The 22960-nt window shown below is 48.9% G+C and overlaps 1 pseudogene; it reads right to left on the reverse strand.

Annotated features, from left to right (window-relative positions):
* Window positions 1–570: 570 nt before the first annotated feature.
* Window positions 571–3262, reverse strand: LOC147748813 (uncharacterized; annotated as a pseudogene).
* Between the last annotated feature and the right edge of the window lie 19698 nt (window positions 3263–22960).

Here is a 22960-nt window from a genome sequence, read left to right on the forward strand (position 1 = left end):
AATAACCGACTTTTCTTAGCCTTGGACATGTACTTTACTAAGAACGGGCATGTTAAAGCAACATTGAAAAACAAAAGCATCGGCCTTCAATTACCGGCACCTCTGACAGCTGCTAATTGAGAATTTATGGCATTCTCCTGGAAGGGGAGACACCATGCACGCACACACAGGCACAGCTCAAGAAAACTACAGAGTCGTGAATGCGCGAACGGACCCTGACATCTGGTAATTGGTAATTGATGGCATCTCAGGCGCGTTCTGGCACGGAATATGCAGGAACTAGAGAGAACAACATTCCTAGGGCCTATTGCGTGAAGCCTTACAAAAACACAGCTGTGAGAGGACCAATTCCCATGCAGATGGCACACAACACCACGAAAAAATCTCGCGCACTGAGGAATTTTTCCTGCACGATTCAGAATCCCCTTAACAATACGGCTCGCAGCTCCGCCCCACTTCTGACGAAGTGGTGACGACGCCGAGCCCTAAAAAGGCACAATTTGAAATTACTTAAGGAATGGAAAGACACATTTCTCTAAAAATTCAGTGCCAAGAGGCACCTAACTAGGGAGACTTGCCAAACAGAATCTAGTTAGTTAAAGAAACCTTAAATGCAAGGAATTGGGTGTGGATCAAAACTACCGAGAAAAGTCAGATTTAAAAAGGCAAAAACATTATCTAGCTTGGGAGGGCATCACCTGATTGAGTAGGCTTGACAGTCCAAAATCAGAAAAACGGCCGGCCGGAGAACTCACTCTCATAAGAGATACAGCAGCAAGTTCTGGCTTCAAATTTGACATGCTGGGTCTAATATACCTGGAAAAACGGAACCAAGGTTCTATTCTGACGTTTTTGCTGACGCATTTTTGGTAAAGGTGGCTGACCGCATGTCCAAGAACACGGAACTGGTCAAATGGGTTAATCGGGTGGTTGGCCATGTTTGACCCCAAGATAGAAACAAACGGCCATGGTTGACCACGGAATATAAACAAACGGTCAGGTTTGACCACAAGATATAAACAAATAATCATCTGATCACGAACATCTCTCTAAAAAAGTATATGTGAGAGTGGGACCGGGGACATGTGCTAATATCACAAGACATTGCGGTTTTCATTTGAGCAAGCTATTTTTCAAAACAATGTGGCAAGATGTACCATCTGTATCAGCTGGTCCTGTGTACGTGCGTGTGGGGGGTGTCTTGCAATGGCGCTTGTGAAAGGCTACTGTACTTTTCCAGGGTTGCTCAAGTTACCTCGCTGCGTTCAGCACATCAGAATTGCACGTTTAAAATTATTTAGGCCCAGTGGATTTTGTTAACATAAGGCGATGGCCTTTTGCCTTTGGCTTGGGCCAATAAACCCGGGAATCTGTGGGATTTCATTTGCTGATTATACATGGCAAAAAGTGAGGGATTTTAAGCACATTTTCAGATTCTCTCTGGTGGGGCCATATAGGACCTTCATGCTATCTAGGTCGATAAAAAATGCGCTTTTTGGTAATCAGATGGTAGAACGTGATCACGCCCTTCCATCATCTCCCTGCTCTTGCTCATTTATGAACACACTCTTAACTGAGTATCTCGGTGACCCTTCAGCTAGTGGGGCTATCCAGGGCATGTCCTTAACATAACACTTAAAGCTGCCTTGGAATTGCTCTTTTTTCTTTGCTCTTTCTCCATCTGGCCTACCTAGTATTTCGGCATATTCTGCACCTGATCATTAAGCAGACATTCATATTGGGCTGCTGCAGGGCTCTTGCTCAGGGTGTCCCTACCTGGGGGAAGTGGAGGAGCTGCTGGTATGCCTTAGGGAGTGCCAGGTGCTGCTAACTCGCTCATTTCTAATGGTACTCCAGTCCCATCCCCAGGAACCCGATCCATGTCTTCATACTTTGCTACCTGGTAAGTCCCTGTGCCTACGTAGTTCATCCCTACAGCTTTGGTACTTAACCTCTTAATACAGTGACTCCCTATCTGAAAGGCGCAACACAGAAGCAACATAATCCCAACTATGGGTATCACTAATTTCAGTATTGCTGTAAGCCATGAGGGCATCCAGCCAAAATCGAACCAGTTCGTTGGAATAATGTCCGCAGGGGCACCTCCTTCGTTCGTCATTTCTTTTCCCAAGTTGGTCAACTCCTCAATGGCCCTTGCTATTGATCCGTTATCCTCATCGTTTCCTGGTATGAACGTGCAGCAGGATTTTCCGATCCTATGGCACAAACCACCATCTTTGGCAGTTAGCATGTCGAGGAAGTAGCGATGCTCTAGAACCATCAGTTTTAAGGGGCGCAGTTCTTCCCTAATTGCATTCAGTCCGTCCCTAGTGCTGTTGATGGCCTTCATGACCTCATAGCGAGTCACTTCCAGCCAGCGAGCATTAGCCGGAGTTTGGAACATTGGAATTGCCCTTCCGAAGAAAAGCTGGGCCTTGTTGAAGAGGCGGAATTCTTCTGGAACGTTACCAAGGGCCTCTGTTGCGAAGTACTCAGCTGTTCACCGGTGTCGGTGGAGGAATGTAACATCACCTGTCATTGGGTGTGACAGTATGTGGGAAGCATTCGATGCCGTCACAACCAGGTGTACTTCATGCAGAGTCACCAAAGAACACAGTCCGAGCCACTGAGGAGGTATTTGGAGCTAGAGGCGTTCTCCGCAAGCCCAATAGTAGTCCATCAAGGTGGAGGTGCCGAACTGCAAATCAAAATTGAAGATAGTTGTGTTGCAATCTGTGTTACGCCCAACAGGTACGGAGCCATTACCTATGAAACAAAGAGAAGGGTTTTTTAGTTTAAATGCTCTCTTAGGTTCGGACATTCCTTCCCCACCCCAGGTATACCTTCCACTCTCCTGAGCCCATATGTGATCACCATTATCCTCAACATCCCAGTCAATATTTTCTTTCCACTCCGTCTCTATAGCCCAAGGGGGTCCTAAAGCTGCTGCCTTACACCAAAACCCTCCGGGGCTTTGCCATTTGTTGTTAAGGAAGACCTGCGCTAGGAGGCGTAGCATTGTCCTATTCTGGCATGGGCATGGGCCTGGGGGGTGTTTATATGATACGTCGCAGCCTGCCCAGGGTACGTCATTTGTTATATATCCACGTTTTCTAATGCCACGTTCCTGCCAATCCATGTCATCTACACCTATCCTTCGCATTTCCTTGAACTCCTCCTTGAGTTTAGCCGGGTCGGTGACAACCATGTGCACAGTAGAAGTGTAATCCCATGTAGTGGTGTTTACAAGTGCAACCGTCATTTGAACTGAAAGGACCCGAATCTGCCCTTTTATTCGGCAGAGGTACAAATGCCGAAGGCACATGGCTATGTGTGGTGGGACTTCCTTGGAAAAAATTAGTCTGTCAGCACGTACTGCATGGGTGATGTAGGAACATACGTAGCAAGACTGATATGTTACTGTTTTCCCTTCTGCTGTCATGTCCCTGTACCAGGAGTTGTCTGCTAGAGAGGAGTGGACCGAATGCTCCCTTACTGACTGTTGTAGGCTTAATATGGGCCCTAGGCCCCTTTGTATCTGTACAAGATATTGGAATGTCTTATACCCTGCCCTCTTGTTCGTAGGCTTAAAGGGGACAAGGGGCATTGTTCTGTGTGGGGCAATAGCGAATCGGGGAGCCCTGTGCTGATGAGGGGTGTTGACGGGAAACTGGTTGTGGTACTGTAAAGTTAGCAGGTCTATCCCATGTACTATTTCCATTCTCTGGGGTGGAGGGTGAGAGTTCAAGATACACACTGGTGCATGTATTGTTAATAGTACTATTGTCCGGGAGTTTGGGACCTAGTGTGCTGTGTGTTGTTTCCTGTTGATTGGGTGTGACCTCTGGTACAGTGGATGGAACTGTGGATACTAAGGCATTTTTGCTACCTATGTCATGATAACTCTTTACAGCAAGAAAAAAGAAATACCAATTAAATGTTGCTAGTGCCACTCCAACAATGATACATAACATAAGTGTAGTAAGAATACATATCTTGGCATCACGGCTGCTGTATTCGTGGAGCAGCACGTGGGTGTCTTCTTCTTCGGCAGTGGAAGGGAAACCACTGTCCTCATTCAGGGGGACCATGGGCATGTCGCTTTCTTCTGTTAGTCCATTGTCTGTTGCTGCGGAGGTGCAGGGTCGAGCCGAACGTCTTTCCGATGAATCCATGCCTTCCTCTCGGCTATCCGGACGGCAGTTGGAAATGAATCAGTCACCTCGAAGGGTCCGTCAAATGTTGAATCCTTCCAGCGCCTGATGTGCCTCCGGACGAAGATCAGAGTCCCAGGACGAATAGGTGGAAGTTCTGGATCGATGGAGCTCTTCTCCTTCCTCTTGGATATCTCGGCAGAAAGGAACTGCGCAGCGCAGGTTAGTGTGCACAAAAAATCAAAGCTCAGCTTTAACAATCTCAGAAGATGACTCACTGTCAGTTTTGGGCCTGCTACAGGGGACAGCTACATTTATGGATCGTCCGGTGACAAGCTGGTGGGGCGTGAGGTGGTGATCCGAGCTTGTGGAGTTTCTTAGTGAGAAGAGGGCAAGTGGGAGGCAGTAGAGCCATTTTTTACCAATGGTGGCGCTTATTTTGCTTTTGAGCATGCCATTGAGGCGCTCACAAATGTTGTTACTTTGGGAATGGTAAGCGGATGTCAGCTTGTGTCTGATGCCTAGCATTGTGGTCAGAGAGGAGAAGATGACATTTGAAAAATGGCTTCTGTTGTCTGTCCTAATGGCGTCAGGGATTCCAAAGCGGGAAATGACGTCACGGAGTAGGAACGTGGCTGCTGCTTTGGCATCGCAGTGGACACATGGTCCAGCTTCGATCCAGCACGAGAATGGGCATACCACCACAATGAGATATCGGTAATTTTGGCACCAATCAATCATATCGACATAGTCGAGGTGGAGTTCTTTGAAGGGGCCAGATGGTTTGGGGATGGTGGAAGTGACTGTTTTGAGAGTTGGGTTTGGTGAATACTGTTGGCAAATGAGGCATTTATTAACAAAGAGTTGTATTAGTTTGTGGGCATTGAGAATGAACCAGTCTGCTTGCAACGTTGTGGACATGTTATCTCGGGAGACATGTGCAGGAAGGTGGAGTTGGTCCACCTGCAGTAAGGCTTGTGGCATGACAGGCTTCCCAGACATGGTCTGCCTATAAATTAAATCAGCAGGGTCTTGCTGTACTCCCCTCTTCTTCCATAGCTCTTTCTCTTGCTGTGGTGCACTTTCTTGTATTTCTCCGAGATGCAGTTGGGCAATGTAATCATATTGTTGCGTGTTGTCGATAGGGTAGGAAGCGTTTGTGTCAAGACTTTCATCGTTTGTGTCTGTGTGCTGTGCTGGAGCTACACCATCTTCATGTGTGTTTGTCAGGTGTGCTGGAGCTACAGTTTGGGCAAGTAAGATAGGGGTGTTTTGAGAATGTGGCGTAGTCAAAGGAAGGGGGGTCTGGCTGCAGCTTTGGCTGCCCAATCTGCCAGAGCGTTACCTCTGGAGACAAAGTCCTGTCCGTTTGACAACAGCTACCTCCGTTGGAAGTGTAAGGGCCTCAATTAAGTCTTCCAGCAATTGTTTTTGGCACACAGGTGTTCCATCTGATTTGAGAAACCCACGCCTCTTCCAGCGCAGGATGCTTGAGTGTGTCGTTGTGACATATGCAGAGTCTGAGTACACTGCGATGCGTCATCACTTCCGTGGTGCAAAGCGGCAATTAGTGCCCCTAATTCAGAAGCTTGGGCTGAGTAGTGTGGAGGCAATGCAATTTGCTGTACAATGTCTAGGGAATCAGAGGACTCATGCTGTTGGGCCCTAACCACTGCGGCTCCTGTGTACCTAATCCCTGTTTCCTGGTCAATGGTAGAGGACCCATCAACAAAATATACAGTGCTGTGTGGCAGGGGGTCAACTTTTGCTGCTCCTGACTCATCTGGAGAGTATGTGGCACAGTCATGGGTGTCATCGTCTTGGGCCGCAATGGGATGGGCAAATAACGTGGCAGGATTGACTGTGACATTTGACAACTTTCAGAGAGGGCAATGACAGTATGACTTCGTAACCTGACACTGTGTTGTTAATGTTGTCTTGGCTTTCGGAATTATAGCAAAGACGGCGTGCTCAGTGTACAGTGTCAGCGAGGATCCCATGACAATGGGAGTACTTTTCTCTACAGCAAAGGCTGCAGCAGCAAGAGCTTGTTCGCAGGGGTAATGTCCTTTCATGACTGAGTCTAGCATGCCGCTGAAGTAGGCAATGGGCTTGTGGCCCATGGGGTATTTCTGGGTAAGTACAGCAGTAGTTTCGTTTCTTAAACTTTATTCGATTGTTTTAAAAAACATCATAAAAGTATACAAAATAAAACATTGCACATACGAAGTTACAACACCAGGGGAAGTACATATCATACGGTTGGGCAAGAAGGTTTAGCATAAAATGTAAAGATACTTGTACATAAATTAGGGGAAAACCATACTTTGTCTTGCTGTGATAGATTTTAGAATAAAGGTAGCAGTAAAGAAACATAAATCTGGGCTCGCAAGTGAAAATAATAACTTCATTGCATTTCCTGTGGTATACGTAGAATATTTCAGAAACATAGGTTTAAGATAATAAATGCGCTGAGCTTTGTACAAAGGCTGCAGACAGCTCTAAAACACAAACAAGCAAAACTCTCTGATATCCAAAGTTTTTATATATATTAAAAACAAAAAACAATGAACCAGTAAAATGGAATTACTTCATTCCACAACATTATTATCAAACATAGGTGCAGTGACTGTAGTGAATCCAGTGACAAAAGTGAAATACGTAGTGACACTTATATACAAGGACGTATTGAATCAATACACTTTACAAAAAAGGAGAAGGGGAAGGGGGGAAGAGTAGCACGATATGTTCTTTTATCGTTTTGTGGCCAGTTTCATCCTAGTAAAAGTTCCAAGGAAAGCAAGGAATTATTGTCCATATTCCTGGAATTATCTTGGCCAAAAGGAAAAAGCGTCGACGTTTCGACCCTGGTTGCGCCCCAGTAGGTGGTCGCGGCGGGTCTTTATCAAGACAGGGGGGGGATGGGAAATGTTCAACAATTAATGTAATCCAGAAGGTAGCCCGTCGGTCAACCCTCAATATACAGACATCAGCGTCAGTGCTTCCCTGATGTGGAAACAGCAATCCAACCGTGAAAGCCAGCACCGAGCTCTCTGGGTGAAAACGCTCGCTGATGTCTGTATATTGAGGGTTGACCGACGGGCTACCTTCTGGATTACATTAATTGTTGAACATTTCCCATCGTGCTACTCTTCCCCCCTTCCCCTTCTCCTTTTTTGTAAAGTGTATTGATTCAATAAGTCCTTGTATATAAGTGTCACTACGTATTTCACTTTTGTCACTGGATTCACTACAGTCACTGCACCTATGTTTGATAATAATGTTGTGGAATGAAGTAATTCCATTTTACTGGTTCATTGTTTTTTGTTTTTAATATATATAAAAACTTTGGATATCAGAGAGTTTTGCTTGTTTGTGTTTTAGAGCTGTCTGCAGCCTAACCCAAAGAGATTGCATAATACCCGACAGAACCACATTTTTTGTCAATCGCATATACCCAGGTTCTGAGGGACACAGGGTTACCCCATTTTGTTAAAATGAGCTTTGTACAAAGGGCAGAGTAGGAGAAAGTGCAGTGTGCTTTGTTTAGTTAGACCGTCACACGGACAAGGGGTAACAGAATAGCATTTCATTGTAGGAAAAGCAACCAAATTATGTACAATGCCTAGTCTCAGTCTTGAAAGTACAAATTGATGAGACCGTCTACTAATGGCATTAAGATACATAGGTATACCAGAAACATCATCTTTAAGGGAATAATAAAAAACATGAGTAGAATACTCTTTTGTTGCAGTTTTCCGCAAATCGGTTTTGACCCGCAAAAATTCATTTTTTACCTCCTGTTTGGTCAGAGAATTAATACATACAGGATCTTTACTCACATCCATATCAAACAGATCCTTAACAGTTGAAATCACATATTTTAGCCAAGGAATGTTAGAGACTTTTTCTAGAAGTAGACAGTCCTTGATAATGTCTTTAGTAAAGGCAGTTTCAGACTTGGTAAAAATGGATTTCCAGACCAACAGTGGCCTCAGTTCGATTAGGTCAGCTAAATAGTCCAGATCTAATTCCATGTGCGTTAAGACAGTGGATGCCGAGGGTGGGAGGCAAAGCAACCGTTTGAGGAACATATTTTCCGCAATTTGCAAGGCCCTTACATTACAATGTTGTCCCCAAACCCCGGAACCGTACAATGCTACCGATGTACATCTGTGTTTGTATATATTCAACATATCTACAATACGGCGGCTTCCCACTTTTGAAGCAAAGCGAAAGACGCCTAGGGAGGCTTTCCCCATTCTTGCTTTAACATTAGTTTGTTCTGGGGCCCAGGAACCTCTGTTATTAAAAGTAACGCCCAGATAACAAAAATTATCAACAGTCTCAATGCGGTTTTCCTTAAAATAAAAGGGTTTAAGATGTTTTACCTTTTTGCCACACACCATAACAAAAGTTTTAGAATTGTTAATTTTAAGTTTCTTCCCCTGGATAAAATCATAAAAACCATTCATCAGTTTTTGAAGGCCTATGGGGGTCCTGGAGAGTAAAACAGTATCGTCGGCATAGAGTAATACCGGTATATCAATCAATCAATCATAGGCACTTATAGAGCGCTCTACTTACCCGGAGGGTCTCAAGGCGCTAGGGGGGGGTGCTGCTGCTACCCGAACAGCCAGGTCTTGAAGGCGAGGTGGACTTGGGTCAGGCGCAGGTCGGTCGGGAGGGAGTTCCAGGTCTTGGCGGCCAGGTAGGAGAAGGACCTTCCTCCTGTTGTCGTTCTTCGGATGCGGGGGACGGCGGCGAGGGCGTGACTGGCTGATCGGAGGTGTCGTTTGGGAGCGTAGAAGTTGATGCGGTTGTTGAGGTAGCTCGGGCCTTGGTCGTGAAGAGCTTAGTGTGCGTGGGTAAGGAGACGGAAGGTGATTCTCTTGTTGACCGGGAGCCAGTGCAGGTCTCTTAGGTGTCCGGAGATGTGGCTGTGTCGTGGGATGTCGAGGATGAGTCTGGCTGAGGCGTTCTGGATCCGTTGGAGTCTCTTCTGGAGCTTGGCGGTGGTTCCGGCGTAGAGGGCGTTGCCGTAGTCCAGTCGGCTGGTGACGAGAGCCTGGGTGACAGTCTTCCTGGTCTCGGTGGGGATCCACCGGAAGATCTTCCGTAGCATGCGCAGGGTGTTGAAGCATGACGAGGAGACGGCATTGACTTGCTTGGTCATGGAGAGGGAGGAGTCCAGGATGAAGCCCAGGTTGCGTGCGTGGTCTGTCGGTTTGGGTGCGGTGCCCAGGGCGGGGGGCCACCAGGAGTCGTCCCAGGCGGAGGGCGAGGATCCCAGGATGAGGACTTCCGTCTTGTCCGAGTTCAGCTTCAGGCGGCTGGTCGACATCCACTCGGCTACCTCTTTCATTCCTTCGTGAAGGTTGGCTCTGGCGGCGGCGGGGTTGTTGGTCAGGGAGAGGATCAGCTGGGTATCGTCGGCGTAGGAGATGATGTTGAGGTTCTGTTGGTGTGCGATGGCCGGAAGGGGGCTCATGTAGACGTTGAAGAGGGTTGGGCTCAGCGAGGATCCTTGAGGGACGCCTCAGATGACTTTGGTGGCCTCTGACTTGTACGGTGGTAGACTGACTGTGTTCTTCCGTCGAGGAAGGAGATGATCCATTCCAGCGCCTTCTCCTGGATTCCGACGTTGCTGAGGCGTTGCACTAGGGTGCGGTGGCAGACGGTGTCGAAGGCCGCGGAGAGGTCTAGTAGGATGAGGGCCGCTGTTTCTCCGTTGTCCATCAGGGTTCGGATGTCATCGGTGGCAGCGATGAGGGCGGTCTCGGTGCTGTGGTTGGCTCGGAAGCCAGACTGTGAGGGGTCGAGGGATCCGTTCGTCTCGAGGAAGGCGGCCAGCTGCTTGTTGACGGTCTTCTCGATGACTTTGGCTGGGAACGGGAGCAGCGAGATGGGGCGGTAATTCTTGAGTTCGGTGGGGTCCGCTGTTGGTTTCTTGAGTAGAGCGCTGAGTTCGGCATTCTTCCAGCTCTCAGGGAAGGTGGCGGTGGTGAAGGAGGTGTTGATGATGATGTCCCGCAGGTGGGGTGCGATGACGGCGTCAGCCTTGTTGAAGACGTGGTGAGGGCAGGGGTCGGTCGGAGATCCGGAGTGGATGGAGTTCATCATGCGGACGGTTTCTTCGGTGCAGATCGGAGTCCAGGCGCGGAGGGTGGTGGTGGGGGGCGGTGGTTCGGTCGGGTTGGACGTGGCGTTCGTCGGTTGGGTGTTGAAGCTGTTGTGTATGTCCGCGATCTTGTTGTGGAAGTATGAGGCGAGGGAGTTGCAGAGTTCTTGCGATGGGGTGATGTCGTTGTTTCCGGCGTTGGGGTTGGAGAGCTCTTTCACGATGTTGAAGAGTTCCTTGCTGTTGTGTGCGTTGTTATCCAACCGGTCCTTGAATGCAGTTTTCTTGGTGTCGCGGATCAGTTGGTGATGCTTCCGGGTGGCAAGCTTGAGGGTGGTCATGTTGTCCGGTGTTGGCTCCCTTCTCCAGGCTCTCTCGAGGGCTCGGCAGTTCTTCTTGGAGCTCTTGAGTTCGTCGGTGAACCACGGGGCCTTCTTGCTGCCGGGTCTGCTGGGGGGGGTCCTCAGTGGGGCGAGTTCGTCCGCGCAGTTGCTGATCCACTTCGTGAGGTTGTCGGCGGCCTGGCTGGGGTTCGCTGAGCTGGCGGAAGGGTGCTGGCTCAGGGAAGCGGCGAGCTGGTCGGCTGTGATCTTGCTCCAGCTTCTGCGGGCGACCTGTTGCTGGCGGTGGTGGGTCGTCGTTCTTCTGAAGGTGAAGTGGACGCAGCTGTGGTCCGTCCAGTGGAGTCCTGTGGCGTGGCTGAAGGCGATGTCTTTGCTGGATGAGAAGACGGCGTCGAGTGTGTGTCCGGCGAGGTGGGTGGGGGTGGTCACCAGTTGCTTGAGTCCGAGGTTGGCGAGGTTGTCGAGCAGGGTGGTGGTGTTGCGGTCGTTGTTGTTCTCCAGGTGGAAGTTGAGGTCCCCCAGGAGGATGTAGTCAGCGGAGGGGAGGGCATGCGGGCTGACGAAGTCGGCGATGTCCTCGCTGAATTGGGTGCGTGGTCCCGGGGGTCCGTAGATCAGGGTGCCTCTGAGGGTGGTCTTCGGGTCGGTGTGGATCTGGAAGTGTAGGTTTTCGGCGGTAGTCAGGATATCGTCGGTGTAGGTCGTGATGCGGATGGTGTCCCTGTGGATGATGGCGATGCCTCCTCCTATCTGGTTGGTGGTGCGGTCCCTCCGGGTGATCTTGTAGCCCTCTGGGATGGCGATGGCGATGTCGGGCGCTGAGGAGGCGTTCATCCAGGTCTCCGTGAGGAAGGCAACGTCAGGAGCAGTGGTGTCGATGAGGTTCCAGAGTTCGATGGCGTGTCTGTGGACTGAGCGGGTGTTGAGCAGGATGCACTTGAGGTGGTTGCTGCTGGTGTTCGTCTTGGCGGGTGCTGGTGCGAGGCAGGTCCGGATGCAGGTGAACTTGCAGGTGGTACAGCAGAAGGGTCTGTGGGAGCGTCTCGGGGTGGCACGGTAGCATCCCGGGACTCGTCCGTCGTTGAGTGCGATGAGGGTGGCGGCGTCGTACGTCCGGCGGGTGGGCTGGGAACTGCGGGGGCCAGGGGTCCTGGCACTGGGCGCGGTCCAGGCGCGGACGGGCGCAGACGGGCTTACCTTTGGCGCACCTTCGGCGCTCAATCGGCGCTCCCGCTGCGCGCGGTCGCTGAGGGGGCGTCATAAGAAGGGATCCGTGAGGGCGGGTCAGCTGTGAGGCGGGGAGCGCGTTGTATAGGAAGACCTCCTGCTTGAGGGGCATCAGCTTGGATTTTCTTTAAATCTTGCTCGACTGAATTAATAAAGAGCGAGAAAAGCAACGGGGCCAAAACACATCCCTGTCGGATGCCAGATCTTACCTTGATCTTTCCTGTGCACTCCCCCGCTGGTCCATAACGAATTTGGGCCGATAGGTTGGAATAAAGTCTAGCTAAGAAGTGGATAATAGCAGGGGGGGCACCCATACCCAATAAGGTTGACCACAACAAAGTGTGGTCAACCAGATCAAAGGCGCTAGAAAGATCCGCAAAACACAGGTACAGAGATCCCGGTTTGGCCTTGGTGTATTTTCCAATTAGAAGGTTCAGGTTAATACATTGTTCTATAGTACCAAGACCTTTTCTAAAGCCATATTGGGATGGGGCGAGAATATTATTGTCTGTAGCCCATTCTTCCAATCGTAATAGTAAGACCCTACTCAGGATTTTTAATGAGGAGTCCAGAAGGGAGATAGGGCGGTAGTTCTTGGCCTCTCCTCTATCCCCCTTCTTATAGATAGGAATTATAATGGATTCACCCCAACTTGACGGAGTCTTGTTATCCACAGCAGCATTAAACGCTAGGGTTAGTAATGGACTCCACAGGGCCAAATCATATTTATAAAGGTCAATTGGTACCCCATCTGGGCCATGTGCCTTCCCTCCTTTACTATTCTTTATAGCCATGTCTACTTCATGAATCATGATTCCCAGGGGTTCAACTGGAGTATTAAGGTTGTTACAGATGTTATCGTTAGACTCTCCGGTTGGGTCAAAAATCCCTGAGAAATGTAAAACCCAACTATCTTCGCTTACTTGAGCGGTAAGGACTGGGAATTCTTCCTTTTGGAGAAATGGGCTATTAATAGTGCTCCAGAACAGCTTGCTGTCCCGGAGGGCTGCTGCTTTATTCAAATCGTCCCAGGCTAATTCTCTGAGCTCTTGTTTCCTGTGTTTCAATTCAACGTTGTAATTGGCCCTCAAGTGTTTAACAGCTTCCCTGTCTCTAGGCAGGTTGGAAAGGGCAAGCTTAAGGGCTGTTAATGCCTTGGTGCACGTCTGGTTAAACCAGCCCAATGTTTCCAGTTTAACTGGGACCTTCTTGGTAGTAAGGGTTTGCTTAATTATGGTACCCAGTTTCTCAAAATTATTTACGATACAATCAGATGGGGCATCGATTTCGAGACAACAGAGTATCGTTTTTAAACCGGCTTTCACAACACTACGGTGTAAATTCTCGGATTTTTCCCCACATCATTTAATTCGTATCCCGTTTGGCCTACATGGGATAATGTCATCTACAACCCTACCGGTAAATTCCTTCCTAGTGATCTCACAAAAGATGGAGATAGTTAGAGCATTGTGGTCACTCAATCCAAGGTCCAGGATAAGCGGGACCGTACAGTGAGGGACTGTCCTGGTTGAGATGAGCAGATAATCAACAATAAAAGCAGTATTCCTCCCCGTAAAAGTAGGGGCCATATTACCCTCATTATCAGGGGCATGTTGATGGATGGACATATCATACTTTAACATAAGGTTGTTGAGGAAAGTACTATAGGGGGAGTGTAAAAAATGTAATGAGTACTCCCCATTGTCCCCATCATACCCACAAGCTGTTGTATAAGAGAGAGGGCAGGTTCTGATGTTAAAATCTCCCCCCCATATAATATCATAGGATATGGCCGATTTATAGAAAATTGAGTCTAAATCTGTTTCAAGCTCATCCACGACAGAGGTACTGGTTGGGTCAAATGTGTTATTATAGTGGTTAATCAACAGAATATTTCTACCCCTACTAACCATTATTTCCAATATCTGCGAATGGGACCCCACTTGATGGCTTTTTCTTACATGTACAGGGAGGTGTACAGATAGTAAAATCAGTAGTCCGCCTTTAGCCCTCCCCATAACAGATTCTTCAGCATGACAATTGTAAGAGACAAAACCATCATAGTGAATATCTTCCACAGACCATGTTTCTTGCAGACACAAAATGTCAAATTCCGAGATGTGCTCTCTCTAGCCCAGGGCTACAACTTTTTGTCGCCACCCTGCAATATTCCAACTCGCCATTGAGTATCCTGTTGGCTTGGGGACCTGTACCAGTTCAGTGGGGGTGACTATGATAGATGATGTTGCATGACCCACATCTGTAGGTCCCAGGACATGGGGTACAGGGTAAGCTGTCTTCGGGTCAACAGATGGAATAGATATCATATTAGAAGCAGTTACCATGCATTGGACCGGTGGTATGAAAATAGATGGAACTTCTCTGTCTCCAGTGACAGGAATCAGCTCAAGAGATGGAACATCAGGGGGTAGTCAATCAACTCCCTCCATGCCTTCTAGACAGCCATAGCGATTATATTCAGAAAAGGGGTAGGGTTGGGGCATGTATTGGGGTAGCCTTGGAGGTCTGATGTCAAACGGTCGCTGCCTGCCCCTACGTTCCACAACAGTCCAATCCCCTCTTCTAGAATGGTGGAAGTTATTAGTTGGTGGGAAGAAGTAGGAAACTGGAAGGGTCTGAATAGTGGAATCAAAAGATCTATTGAAGCCCGCACAGATATGGGAAACCGTACGGGGATCTCTAAAGCTAACGGTAATACAGTCTCCATTGATGGTTTTGGGAGTCTTACCAACCCAGGGAACCCTCCTAACCATGATGATTTCATTATGTAAATGGGTCGGGAGGGGTCTATTCCAGTTGAGCCATTTGATAATCTTGCTCTTCAAGGAACTAAAGGTTTCGGTTTCCCCTTTTTCTAATGGCGGTACTCCAGCTAGGATAACCGTAAACCGATTGGCTTCTGGTGGGAGATCAGGCCGTCTAAGTCTAGGGGTTTTATGTTCGTTGGCCGGGGATCCCTGATTTACCTCATCCATAGGCACCGGGGGATTAGACTGACTGGCTTGGTGACTCGCCACGTGCTGGTCGGTAGTATTGCTGGGCATGGAGGGGGTGGGTAGACAGTTTACTAAAGAAGGAATAGTGGGTTGGTTCGGATTTGGAGGGGGGGGGACCGGAGGGGTTGGGACAATAGGAGGGGTACTTTGGTATTTGGGCTTACTAGAAATAGCTAGGATCGAAGCAGTGGTTTTCTCTATGTTGGATATTCTAGAATCCAACTTGTCCAATGTTGCCTCTAGCGGTGATATAATTGATTTGAGTAAGGCCACGACCCACTCCATAGACGCCTCTCTCCCAAGGGGAGTAACTTATTGGGGGTTGATAGTCGGGGGTTGCTCGCCCCGCACTTTAGCTGATTTGGCAGATCTTCCCAATTTGGTTTCTTTTTTGTTATATACTCTTTTCCGTTTCCTAATAGCGCCTTCCCTCTCCCCTTGACTCTTAGAATGAATAATACTCTCTTCATGGTTAGACAAGATAGAAACATTATTACTGTCGGGAGCATGGTTAATATCCGCTACAGTAACAATTGTGTTAACTATGGTGTCAGGGTCTACTCTTGGCGGGGGTGTTACCTCCAGGATAGCAGGCTGCGATTCAACCATATGGCTAGAATGTTCACTATTTCTGGTAGGTGTTTTGGCATTGGCGAGGGGCCCTATAGATGAGCGTTTAAGAGAGATGAGTTCGTTTGATAGGCGTTTCTCCAAGATGACAATTTCTTAGTCTATGATGTTGTTGGCCCTTATAAGAAATTTTTCCATACCTCCAGCGGTTGAGAGACTTCCAGTTAGCGATGTTTTAATCCTGGAATCTCTGCCGGCCATGGCCCAAATAGCAGGAGGGGGCTTATACAGGTTAGGTAGCCCGGTCCGGTCACTCCTGGTCACGAATGGGCACAAACGGGCCCGCTCTCGGCCCGGTCTTCGCCCCGGCCTTAGTCCCGCGCGCGTTCCGCGTGCGCGTGTCAGTTGCAGATTATCAAGGGAGAAACAGGAGGTGCGGGAAGAGGACCAGCTGCGGCCGATCAGCGCCGCTCAGCAGGCTGGTCCTCGCAGTCCCACCTCTGGCCGTGTGTGTGGTCTGCAGCGAGGGCGTAGGTGCTTCAATGCACAGTTTATTCCCCAATCCACAAGGTCCTGGCAAGATTTTAAAGCCCTCGAGCGGCTCCCGCGAAGCGGGGGCCGCGAGGCGTGGTGAAGTGTTCAGCAGGAAACCAGCGATTCAGGGCTGCACTCCCGGGTAAGGCAGAGAAGGGTTCCAGGCAGCATACACTCCACGGAGGTTTTAACTGATGGAGGGGCGGGAAGAGGACCAGCTGCGGCCGATCAGCGCCGCTCAGCAGGCTGGTCCTCGCAGTCCCACCTCTGGCCGTGTGTGTGGTCTGCAGCGAGGGCGTAGGTGCTTCAATGCACAGTCTATTCCCCAATCCACAAGGTCCTGGCAAGATTTTAAAGCCCTCGAGCGGCTCCCGCGAAGCGGGGGCCGCGAGGCGTGGTGAAGTGTTCAGCAGGAAACCAGCGATTCAGGGCTGCACTCCTGGGTAAGGCAGAGAAGGGTCCGTGTACAGTGTCAGCGAGGATCCCATGACAATGTGAGTACTTTTCTCTACAGCAAAGGCTGCAGCAGCGAGAGCTTGTTCGCAGGGGTAATGTCCTTTCATGACTGAGTCTAGCATGCCGCTGAAGTAGGCAATGGGCTTGTGGCCCATGGGGTATTTCTGGGTAAGTACAGCAGTCATAACCTGACCATTGCAGTGAGTGAACAAGTAGAATTCTTTTGTGTAATCGGGTGTACCTAACACTGGTGCGTTTGTTTTTCATCTTTTAACAGTTTGAAGGATTCTGTCATTTCAGGTGTCCAGTCTATTTTGTTGCGTCTGTCTTTGGCTGCTTTCACTGCTTTTAGCAACGGGGCAGTTATTGTGGAGAAGTCAAAGACCCATTGATGGATATAATTGACAAATCCAAAGAATTTTTGCATTTCTTTCACAGTTTGGGGCTCTGGGGTGCTTTTTATGACCTCAACTCTGCCTGGCGTGACTCGTCTCCCTGATGCTGATAGTACCTGGCCTAGATAGTGTACCTCTGTTTGGCAGTACTGAAGTTTGTTTTTGTCCACTTTGTAGCCCCTGTGAGCTAGGGTGGTAAGCAGAGAGATTGTATCTGTTCTGCATTGCTGTTCTGTAGTGCTGCAAAGTAAAATGTCGTCAACATATTGCAGCAAAGTGCTGTCACATTGGAAATGTGATAAGTCTTCTTTGACAACTCTGTTGAAGACGCTAGGGGACTCACAGTACCCCTGAGCCAAACGTTGGTAAGTCAATTGCACCCCGCGAAACGAAAAAGCCAATAGGTATTGGCTGTCTGGATGAAGGGGTACACTGAAAAATGCATTTTTCAGGTCAATCACGGAAAAGTATTGTGCATTCGGGGGAACATTTGTGAGGACAGAAGGGTCTGGGACGATGGGAAACTCTGGTATCACTATGTTATTGATCGAGCGCAGGTCGTGTACTAGACGCCATTGATTGGTCTTAGCTTTACGAACAGGAAACAGACAGGTGTTACAGCAAGAAATACAGGGGTATATAACCCCCTGATCTAGCAAGGCCTGTATAGTAGGGGCAATGCCCTCCTCCGCTTCCTTGGATAGTGGGTATTGTTTAATTCTGGGTAAAATTGTGCCTGGTTTCAGTGTTATCTTAAATGGAGTGGCAGAACGAATAAGGCCTACATCATTGGGGCCAGTGGTCCACAGATGCGGCGGGACTTGAGCTAAGTCTGCTTCATGCACAGAATCATACTGTGGTGGGGCCGTGGGTGTTCTCTTTTCTACTGTGACTGAGAGGGGTATGTCATTTATGTAGACTATCTCTGTTTTGCAATATTCGTCGGGATCGCCAAAGAGCTGTTCATCTGAAATGCTTCGCACTAGTTGTCCGGGCTCGATAAAAATTACACAGGCCCAGGTGCACATATTGTCGTCTCCTGCTATGAATGCCCATATGTAGGTGTGATTTTGAGGGCGTGTATGCCGAAGATCATGCGTTTGTCTGATATCTGGGGGTCCGGGGACTGAGGGCGAAAGAGAAATTCCTTTGTGAGCTGGACAGTGCGATTATGCAATTCTGGTGTGTTAGCTACAATGATATGTACCGCAGTGGAGAAAGCTTGCTCATCCACAGGACGAGCCCTTATTTGATCCTTCAATGAAGAGTCAATAGTGAGTGCCATCATCCTTGCCAGGGGCGTGCCTGGTATAGAACAAACCATTGTTCCGTTCTCATGGAAGTGAATGGTTATGTTCAATTTTGCCATGAGGTCTCTCCCTAAAAGGTTCACTAGAGAATGTGGCGAGTAAAGTAGTTGTTGCTCCAGCGCCCTGTCTCCTATTTGTATGGGTACTGGCTTGGTGAAGGGGACCCCTGCTATTGCCCCAGAGAATCCCTGTGTGTCCGCTACTTGATCAGAAATAGGCAGAGGTCCGCCTGTAATGCAGGAGTATGTGGCGCCTGTGTCAATGAGGAAGCTATATGTTCTATTATTTATCGTGACCAGGACGGTGGGGTCATCTTCACCGCTCATGATGCATGATAAAACTGGGCACACAAGAGTTGTCTGTGGGCTGTCCTAGCAAGTGTATCCTCCTGCTTGGTACTGTTGGATGGTGCCTTGTGCGAACGGATTATTGGGGGGTGATCACCACTCCACCTTGGGGTGTAGCATTTTGGGCTTGGGGCATCGCTTGGTAGGTGGGTGTCAGCTGCTGCTGCATGGTAGCTTGCATCTGTTGGGGTGACTGTAGTTTGGGCAATCTGTCCTTGCTGCATGTTTTGCTGAGGGGCATGTTGGGCATAGGCGTACAGAATCTGGGGTTGGTGAGGGTACATTTGTTGTGGTTGTTGTTGGAATTGCGGTGGTGCTTGTTGGGTGGGACCCATAGTTTGTTGGCATTGGTCTCGGAGTCTAGTACGGCATTCTCTCATCATATGGCCTATCTTGTGACAATAAAAACAAGTGCGTTGGCCTGGCTGCAGTGGGGCCCTTTGCTGTCCCATTCCATTACCTCTTCCCTGCATGCCTGTGTTTCTGTTAGCATTGTTTCTGTCATTGTTGTAATACTGTGGTCGGTCATTACCATAGGCAGGTTGCAGTGCTACGTATTGTACTGGGGGCTGCTGTTGCATGTACTGCAGGGGAGGCTGGGGCTGGGTCTGTACATACTGCACAGGCTGCTGGGGTGGGGTCTGCACGTATTGCACTGCTGGCTGTGTTTGCTGTTGGGGCTGTGCCTGTGCATATTGTATGGCCGGCTGCGCCTGCATCTGCTGCATGGCCGGCTGCGCCTGCATCTGCTGGGGGGCAGGCTGTGTACTGGTTGCTAGTGCGTTTAGGGTATTCTGAGGGAATGTGGTGACAGCCGTCATCTGGTTGACAGGTGCTGCCAACATGACTGTATGTAGGGTGTGTTTTTTCTTATTAAGTTTCTGCTGCACCAATTTTGCAGCTGCATTCTCTATACCTAGCTGCCTACTCTTTTCCTGTTCTATTTTCTTTTTGCAGAAATGTATGATGTGATCTTGGATCTCAGGCCATGGTTTTGCCTCCATGGCTACTACCCCATCTAACTTTTCCTGTACTTCTTCTGGTAGCCCTCTTGACCATGTGGTAAAAATGCCTGCTATTCCCTCCAGTTGCATTCCATGAGTCTCCTAACTCCTGATGCCACTTTTCTTTCATTCTGGAGATAAAGTTGACGGGATCCTCATTCGCTTGCATTGTCAGCGACATGAGGGACCAGATGTCTGGAACATCAGGGTACTTTATTCGCAATTTGGCCCAGACTGCTGCCTTTATTTTATCAAATTGTTCTCCATCATACTGGGTGTCGTTCATAGTTATTAACCCTCTACTGATTCTTTTGAAAATTTCTTCTGCTTCCCCTCCCATGAGGGAGATAAGCAAACTTTTCATATCGCCTCTCCCTATGATGGTGCCTGTAGTGTTTTCTCTAGGGCCATTATCCATTTGCTAGCACCCTCCGCGAGGGGCGGGAGGTTCTTCTTAATGGCTTCCTTTTCCACGTAAGACCAGCAGTTATAATCTGGGGGGTCTTTGGCTTTTTTATATAAGAGCGGCATCTGGTGTGCCATTCCAGCGCCCAGATTTCTTGGCCTTGTGAGGTCATGTTGCCTGGCATATTTCTGCCAGATCTTTAGACTTGCCCGCATGTAGGCATAGTCCCAATCCTCATCTCCTGCTCCCTGTAGGATGCATTCCACTGCTGTTGCCATATGCTGTGGCTCAAATGACCCCTCTCTCGGCCATGGGAGCATTTGCGGGGCCAAAGACTCTGTTCAACCTGCCAAATAGTCAGTGAAGGGGTTGACAGCATAATCCGTACCTTCACCCCATATCACTATCTCGTTAGGTGTTAGCTCGTCGCTTCGCAATGCACATGGTCTGCTGAAGAACATGCCATTACCCTTTCTAGTTCGAGTGTTGCGCATGGAAGCGGTGCCAGTGACATCATACTTGATGTCCTCTGGGCGTCCGTGTGTCCCCAATACTCTGAGACTCTCTACCTCTGTTGTCCTAGTCCTCCTTCTCCAGTCTGTACCCCCTGAACTTGGGAATTCCTGATGTTTTTGGTAGAATGGGTTTGTCATATTTGTGGCGCCTGGCTGGATGAATCTACCATGGCTGTGGTGGACCAAACTGATCTACCACAGGTGCAGTGTTTCGTGGCGGTGGTTCTTGTTGTGTATAGCAGACCTGTGCCGTTGTGGTAGTTTTATGCGTTTGTTCTGGCGCCGCTGTCTGAAGGCAAGGGGAATGGCCGGGCCCAGCTCTTTATTCCTGCCTGTTTTCTGAAAAAGATCTGCGCACAGCGTGGGTGAGGATGGGGTATAGGCTGCCTTCTGTTCACTACGGCCTGGTTCCCCATTCCCTTCCGTACTTTCAAAAGGGGTCTGCCTGTACTGTAAGTTGTTGTGAAGTGTTCATTGCTGCTTGGGTATTTGATGGTCTAAGGTGGGAAATCTTGAGGGTCTCAGATAATCGGTCACTTATTTGTTCTAACTTTAATGACGCGCGTCGGATTGTTTGGGATATATCGTCAGATTCGGGGCTGTGTGGCATTTCTCTGACTAATATGTCTGTTCGGATATCCCCATTTGGACTGCACTCAGAGCTTTTATTGAAGTCTGCGGCCGTTCTCCATGTGTCATAGTGGACTGGATACGGTGCCGGAGGGCCCTGTAGCTCCCTGTTCCTATTCTGTTGTAGGATAGAGGAGAATGTGATCAGTTGTTCGCCTGTGTTTGTGCTGCAAAATGGCATGTGGTCTCGGGGGGCGGCCTCCTGCTCCTGGAGCTGTGAAGCATTGGCATCACAGAGGCCGTTGAGATCAGGGTAGTGGGGGAGTGCATGGCGAGACGAGGTGGATGAGTGGTGAGGATGTCGCGCGTCAATTGTTTGATGGTGCAAGGGACCCGCTGTCTGAATCTTCATCTTCCTCCTCAACAGGTGGGACAGTAGTGGAGGTAGGAAAGAGTTTTAAATTAAAATGCGCGTCTATTTGCCCTGGCAATCCTGGCACTGTGGCATCCAACAGTTGCCATATTATTAGTTGTACACTGTAGGTCTAGTTCTTTATTTTCGGCGGATGCTATTGTGGTATACATGCCATTGGCCTGATAAGGCGGGGGGGGGGCGAAGGAGCAGTGGCCATGGTAGCAGTGTGCTTCTGCTTATTGTCGTAAAGATACACCAGAGATATAAGGTGGCCTTCCTTTTCTGTAACTTGGTGCCAAAGTATTTTGTGTCTAGGAAGGTGGCGGCGTACTCCAGGATTTTTTTATCAAAGCTTCCTTCTGAGGGCCATGGATAACTCATGTTTTTGGTCAGCTTACGAAGCTCCCTACAATGTTTAAGTATGCGTTGTTCCTGTCCACTGAATGTTTTCAGAACGTGTTGGAGAGGTGTCGCCATAATGAGATATATGTGTGAACAGTGTTCCCACGAAGCCGCGCAGTTGGGCGCCCGCGCACCACCGTGCCCCGGAGCACGCACTGCTGTGTCTGTGGCACGCACATCCCCGAGAGCATTCATGCCACCGCTGCATTTAGCAAGTGCTCCCTCTTGCTAAATGTCTTTTGTTTTCTAGAGTGTGGCTGTGGGGTTCATTGTGTTAATTGCAGAGCCCGTCAGGAGCTGCGATTAAGCACAAATCTGCCCGCAGCCACACTCTGGACAACAAAAGAAATGCAGCACCAAACACAGCGTGTGCTTTTAGAATCACTTAAAAGCACACGCTGTGTTTGTAAGCTTGCTGCATTTCTTCTCTAAATAGAACTGGGCTACGGTGTGATAGTATGCCTTTTTTAAAGTGTTGTAATTTACAACACAAAAAAGCTACGCTCCCGTGGGAGGCCAGCAAAAGCAATCTGTTGCGCACAATGCACGAAAGCTTCCACAAAAGTATACGCCTCATGCCTCTTATTTCACCAAACTACCCCAAGGATAGGGTCAGCTCCATCGAGATATCTTGAGAATTACATGGGAGAGAGGGATTGACATCATGGGAAGATGCTGGGGTCAGAACCCTGGGTGCCCTATTCCATGATGGTGCATTCATGCCAATATTCGACCAATTGCAGGCAGACTGTGATTTGTCAGTGGGACATTACTTGTTCCACAATAGGATGTTGGTGGAACTGGGACAGCAATTGCGCATCACCAACACAGAGCCGGCACAACATATGTAAGTACATACACTTCAAACCATGGGCGGCGGCTGCCGACTCATCACCTGGCTCACTAGGCCCTTAGCGCACACCACGAAGGACCCCTTACTGCCGACCCTCTGGAGCTGGGAAAGAGACATAGGTCAATAGGCCGACTCACAAGGAATGGGAGAGGGTTTCCAGTTTGCACGCACATTGTCACAAAATGCTAAATACCAATACATACAAAATAACATTCTACACAAAGCTTATCTCATGCCAACGAGGCTACATAGGGTGTTTGGATGAAGGCTCGTCTGGTGTACCCACTCCCTCCGCAAGATGGGCCTTTGCACAACACCCA

This window comes from Lissotriton vulgaris, chromosome 1_1 (genome assembly GCF_964263255.1).
Source record: "Lissotriton vulgaris chromosome 1_1, aLisVul1.2, whole genome shotgun sequence".
NCBI classification, from domain to species: domain Eukaryota; kingdom Metazoa; phylum Chordata; class Amphibia; order Caudata; family Salamandridae; genus Lissotriton; species Lissotriton vulgaris.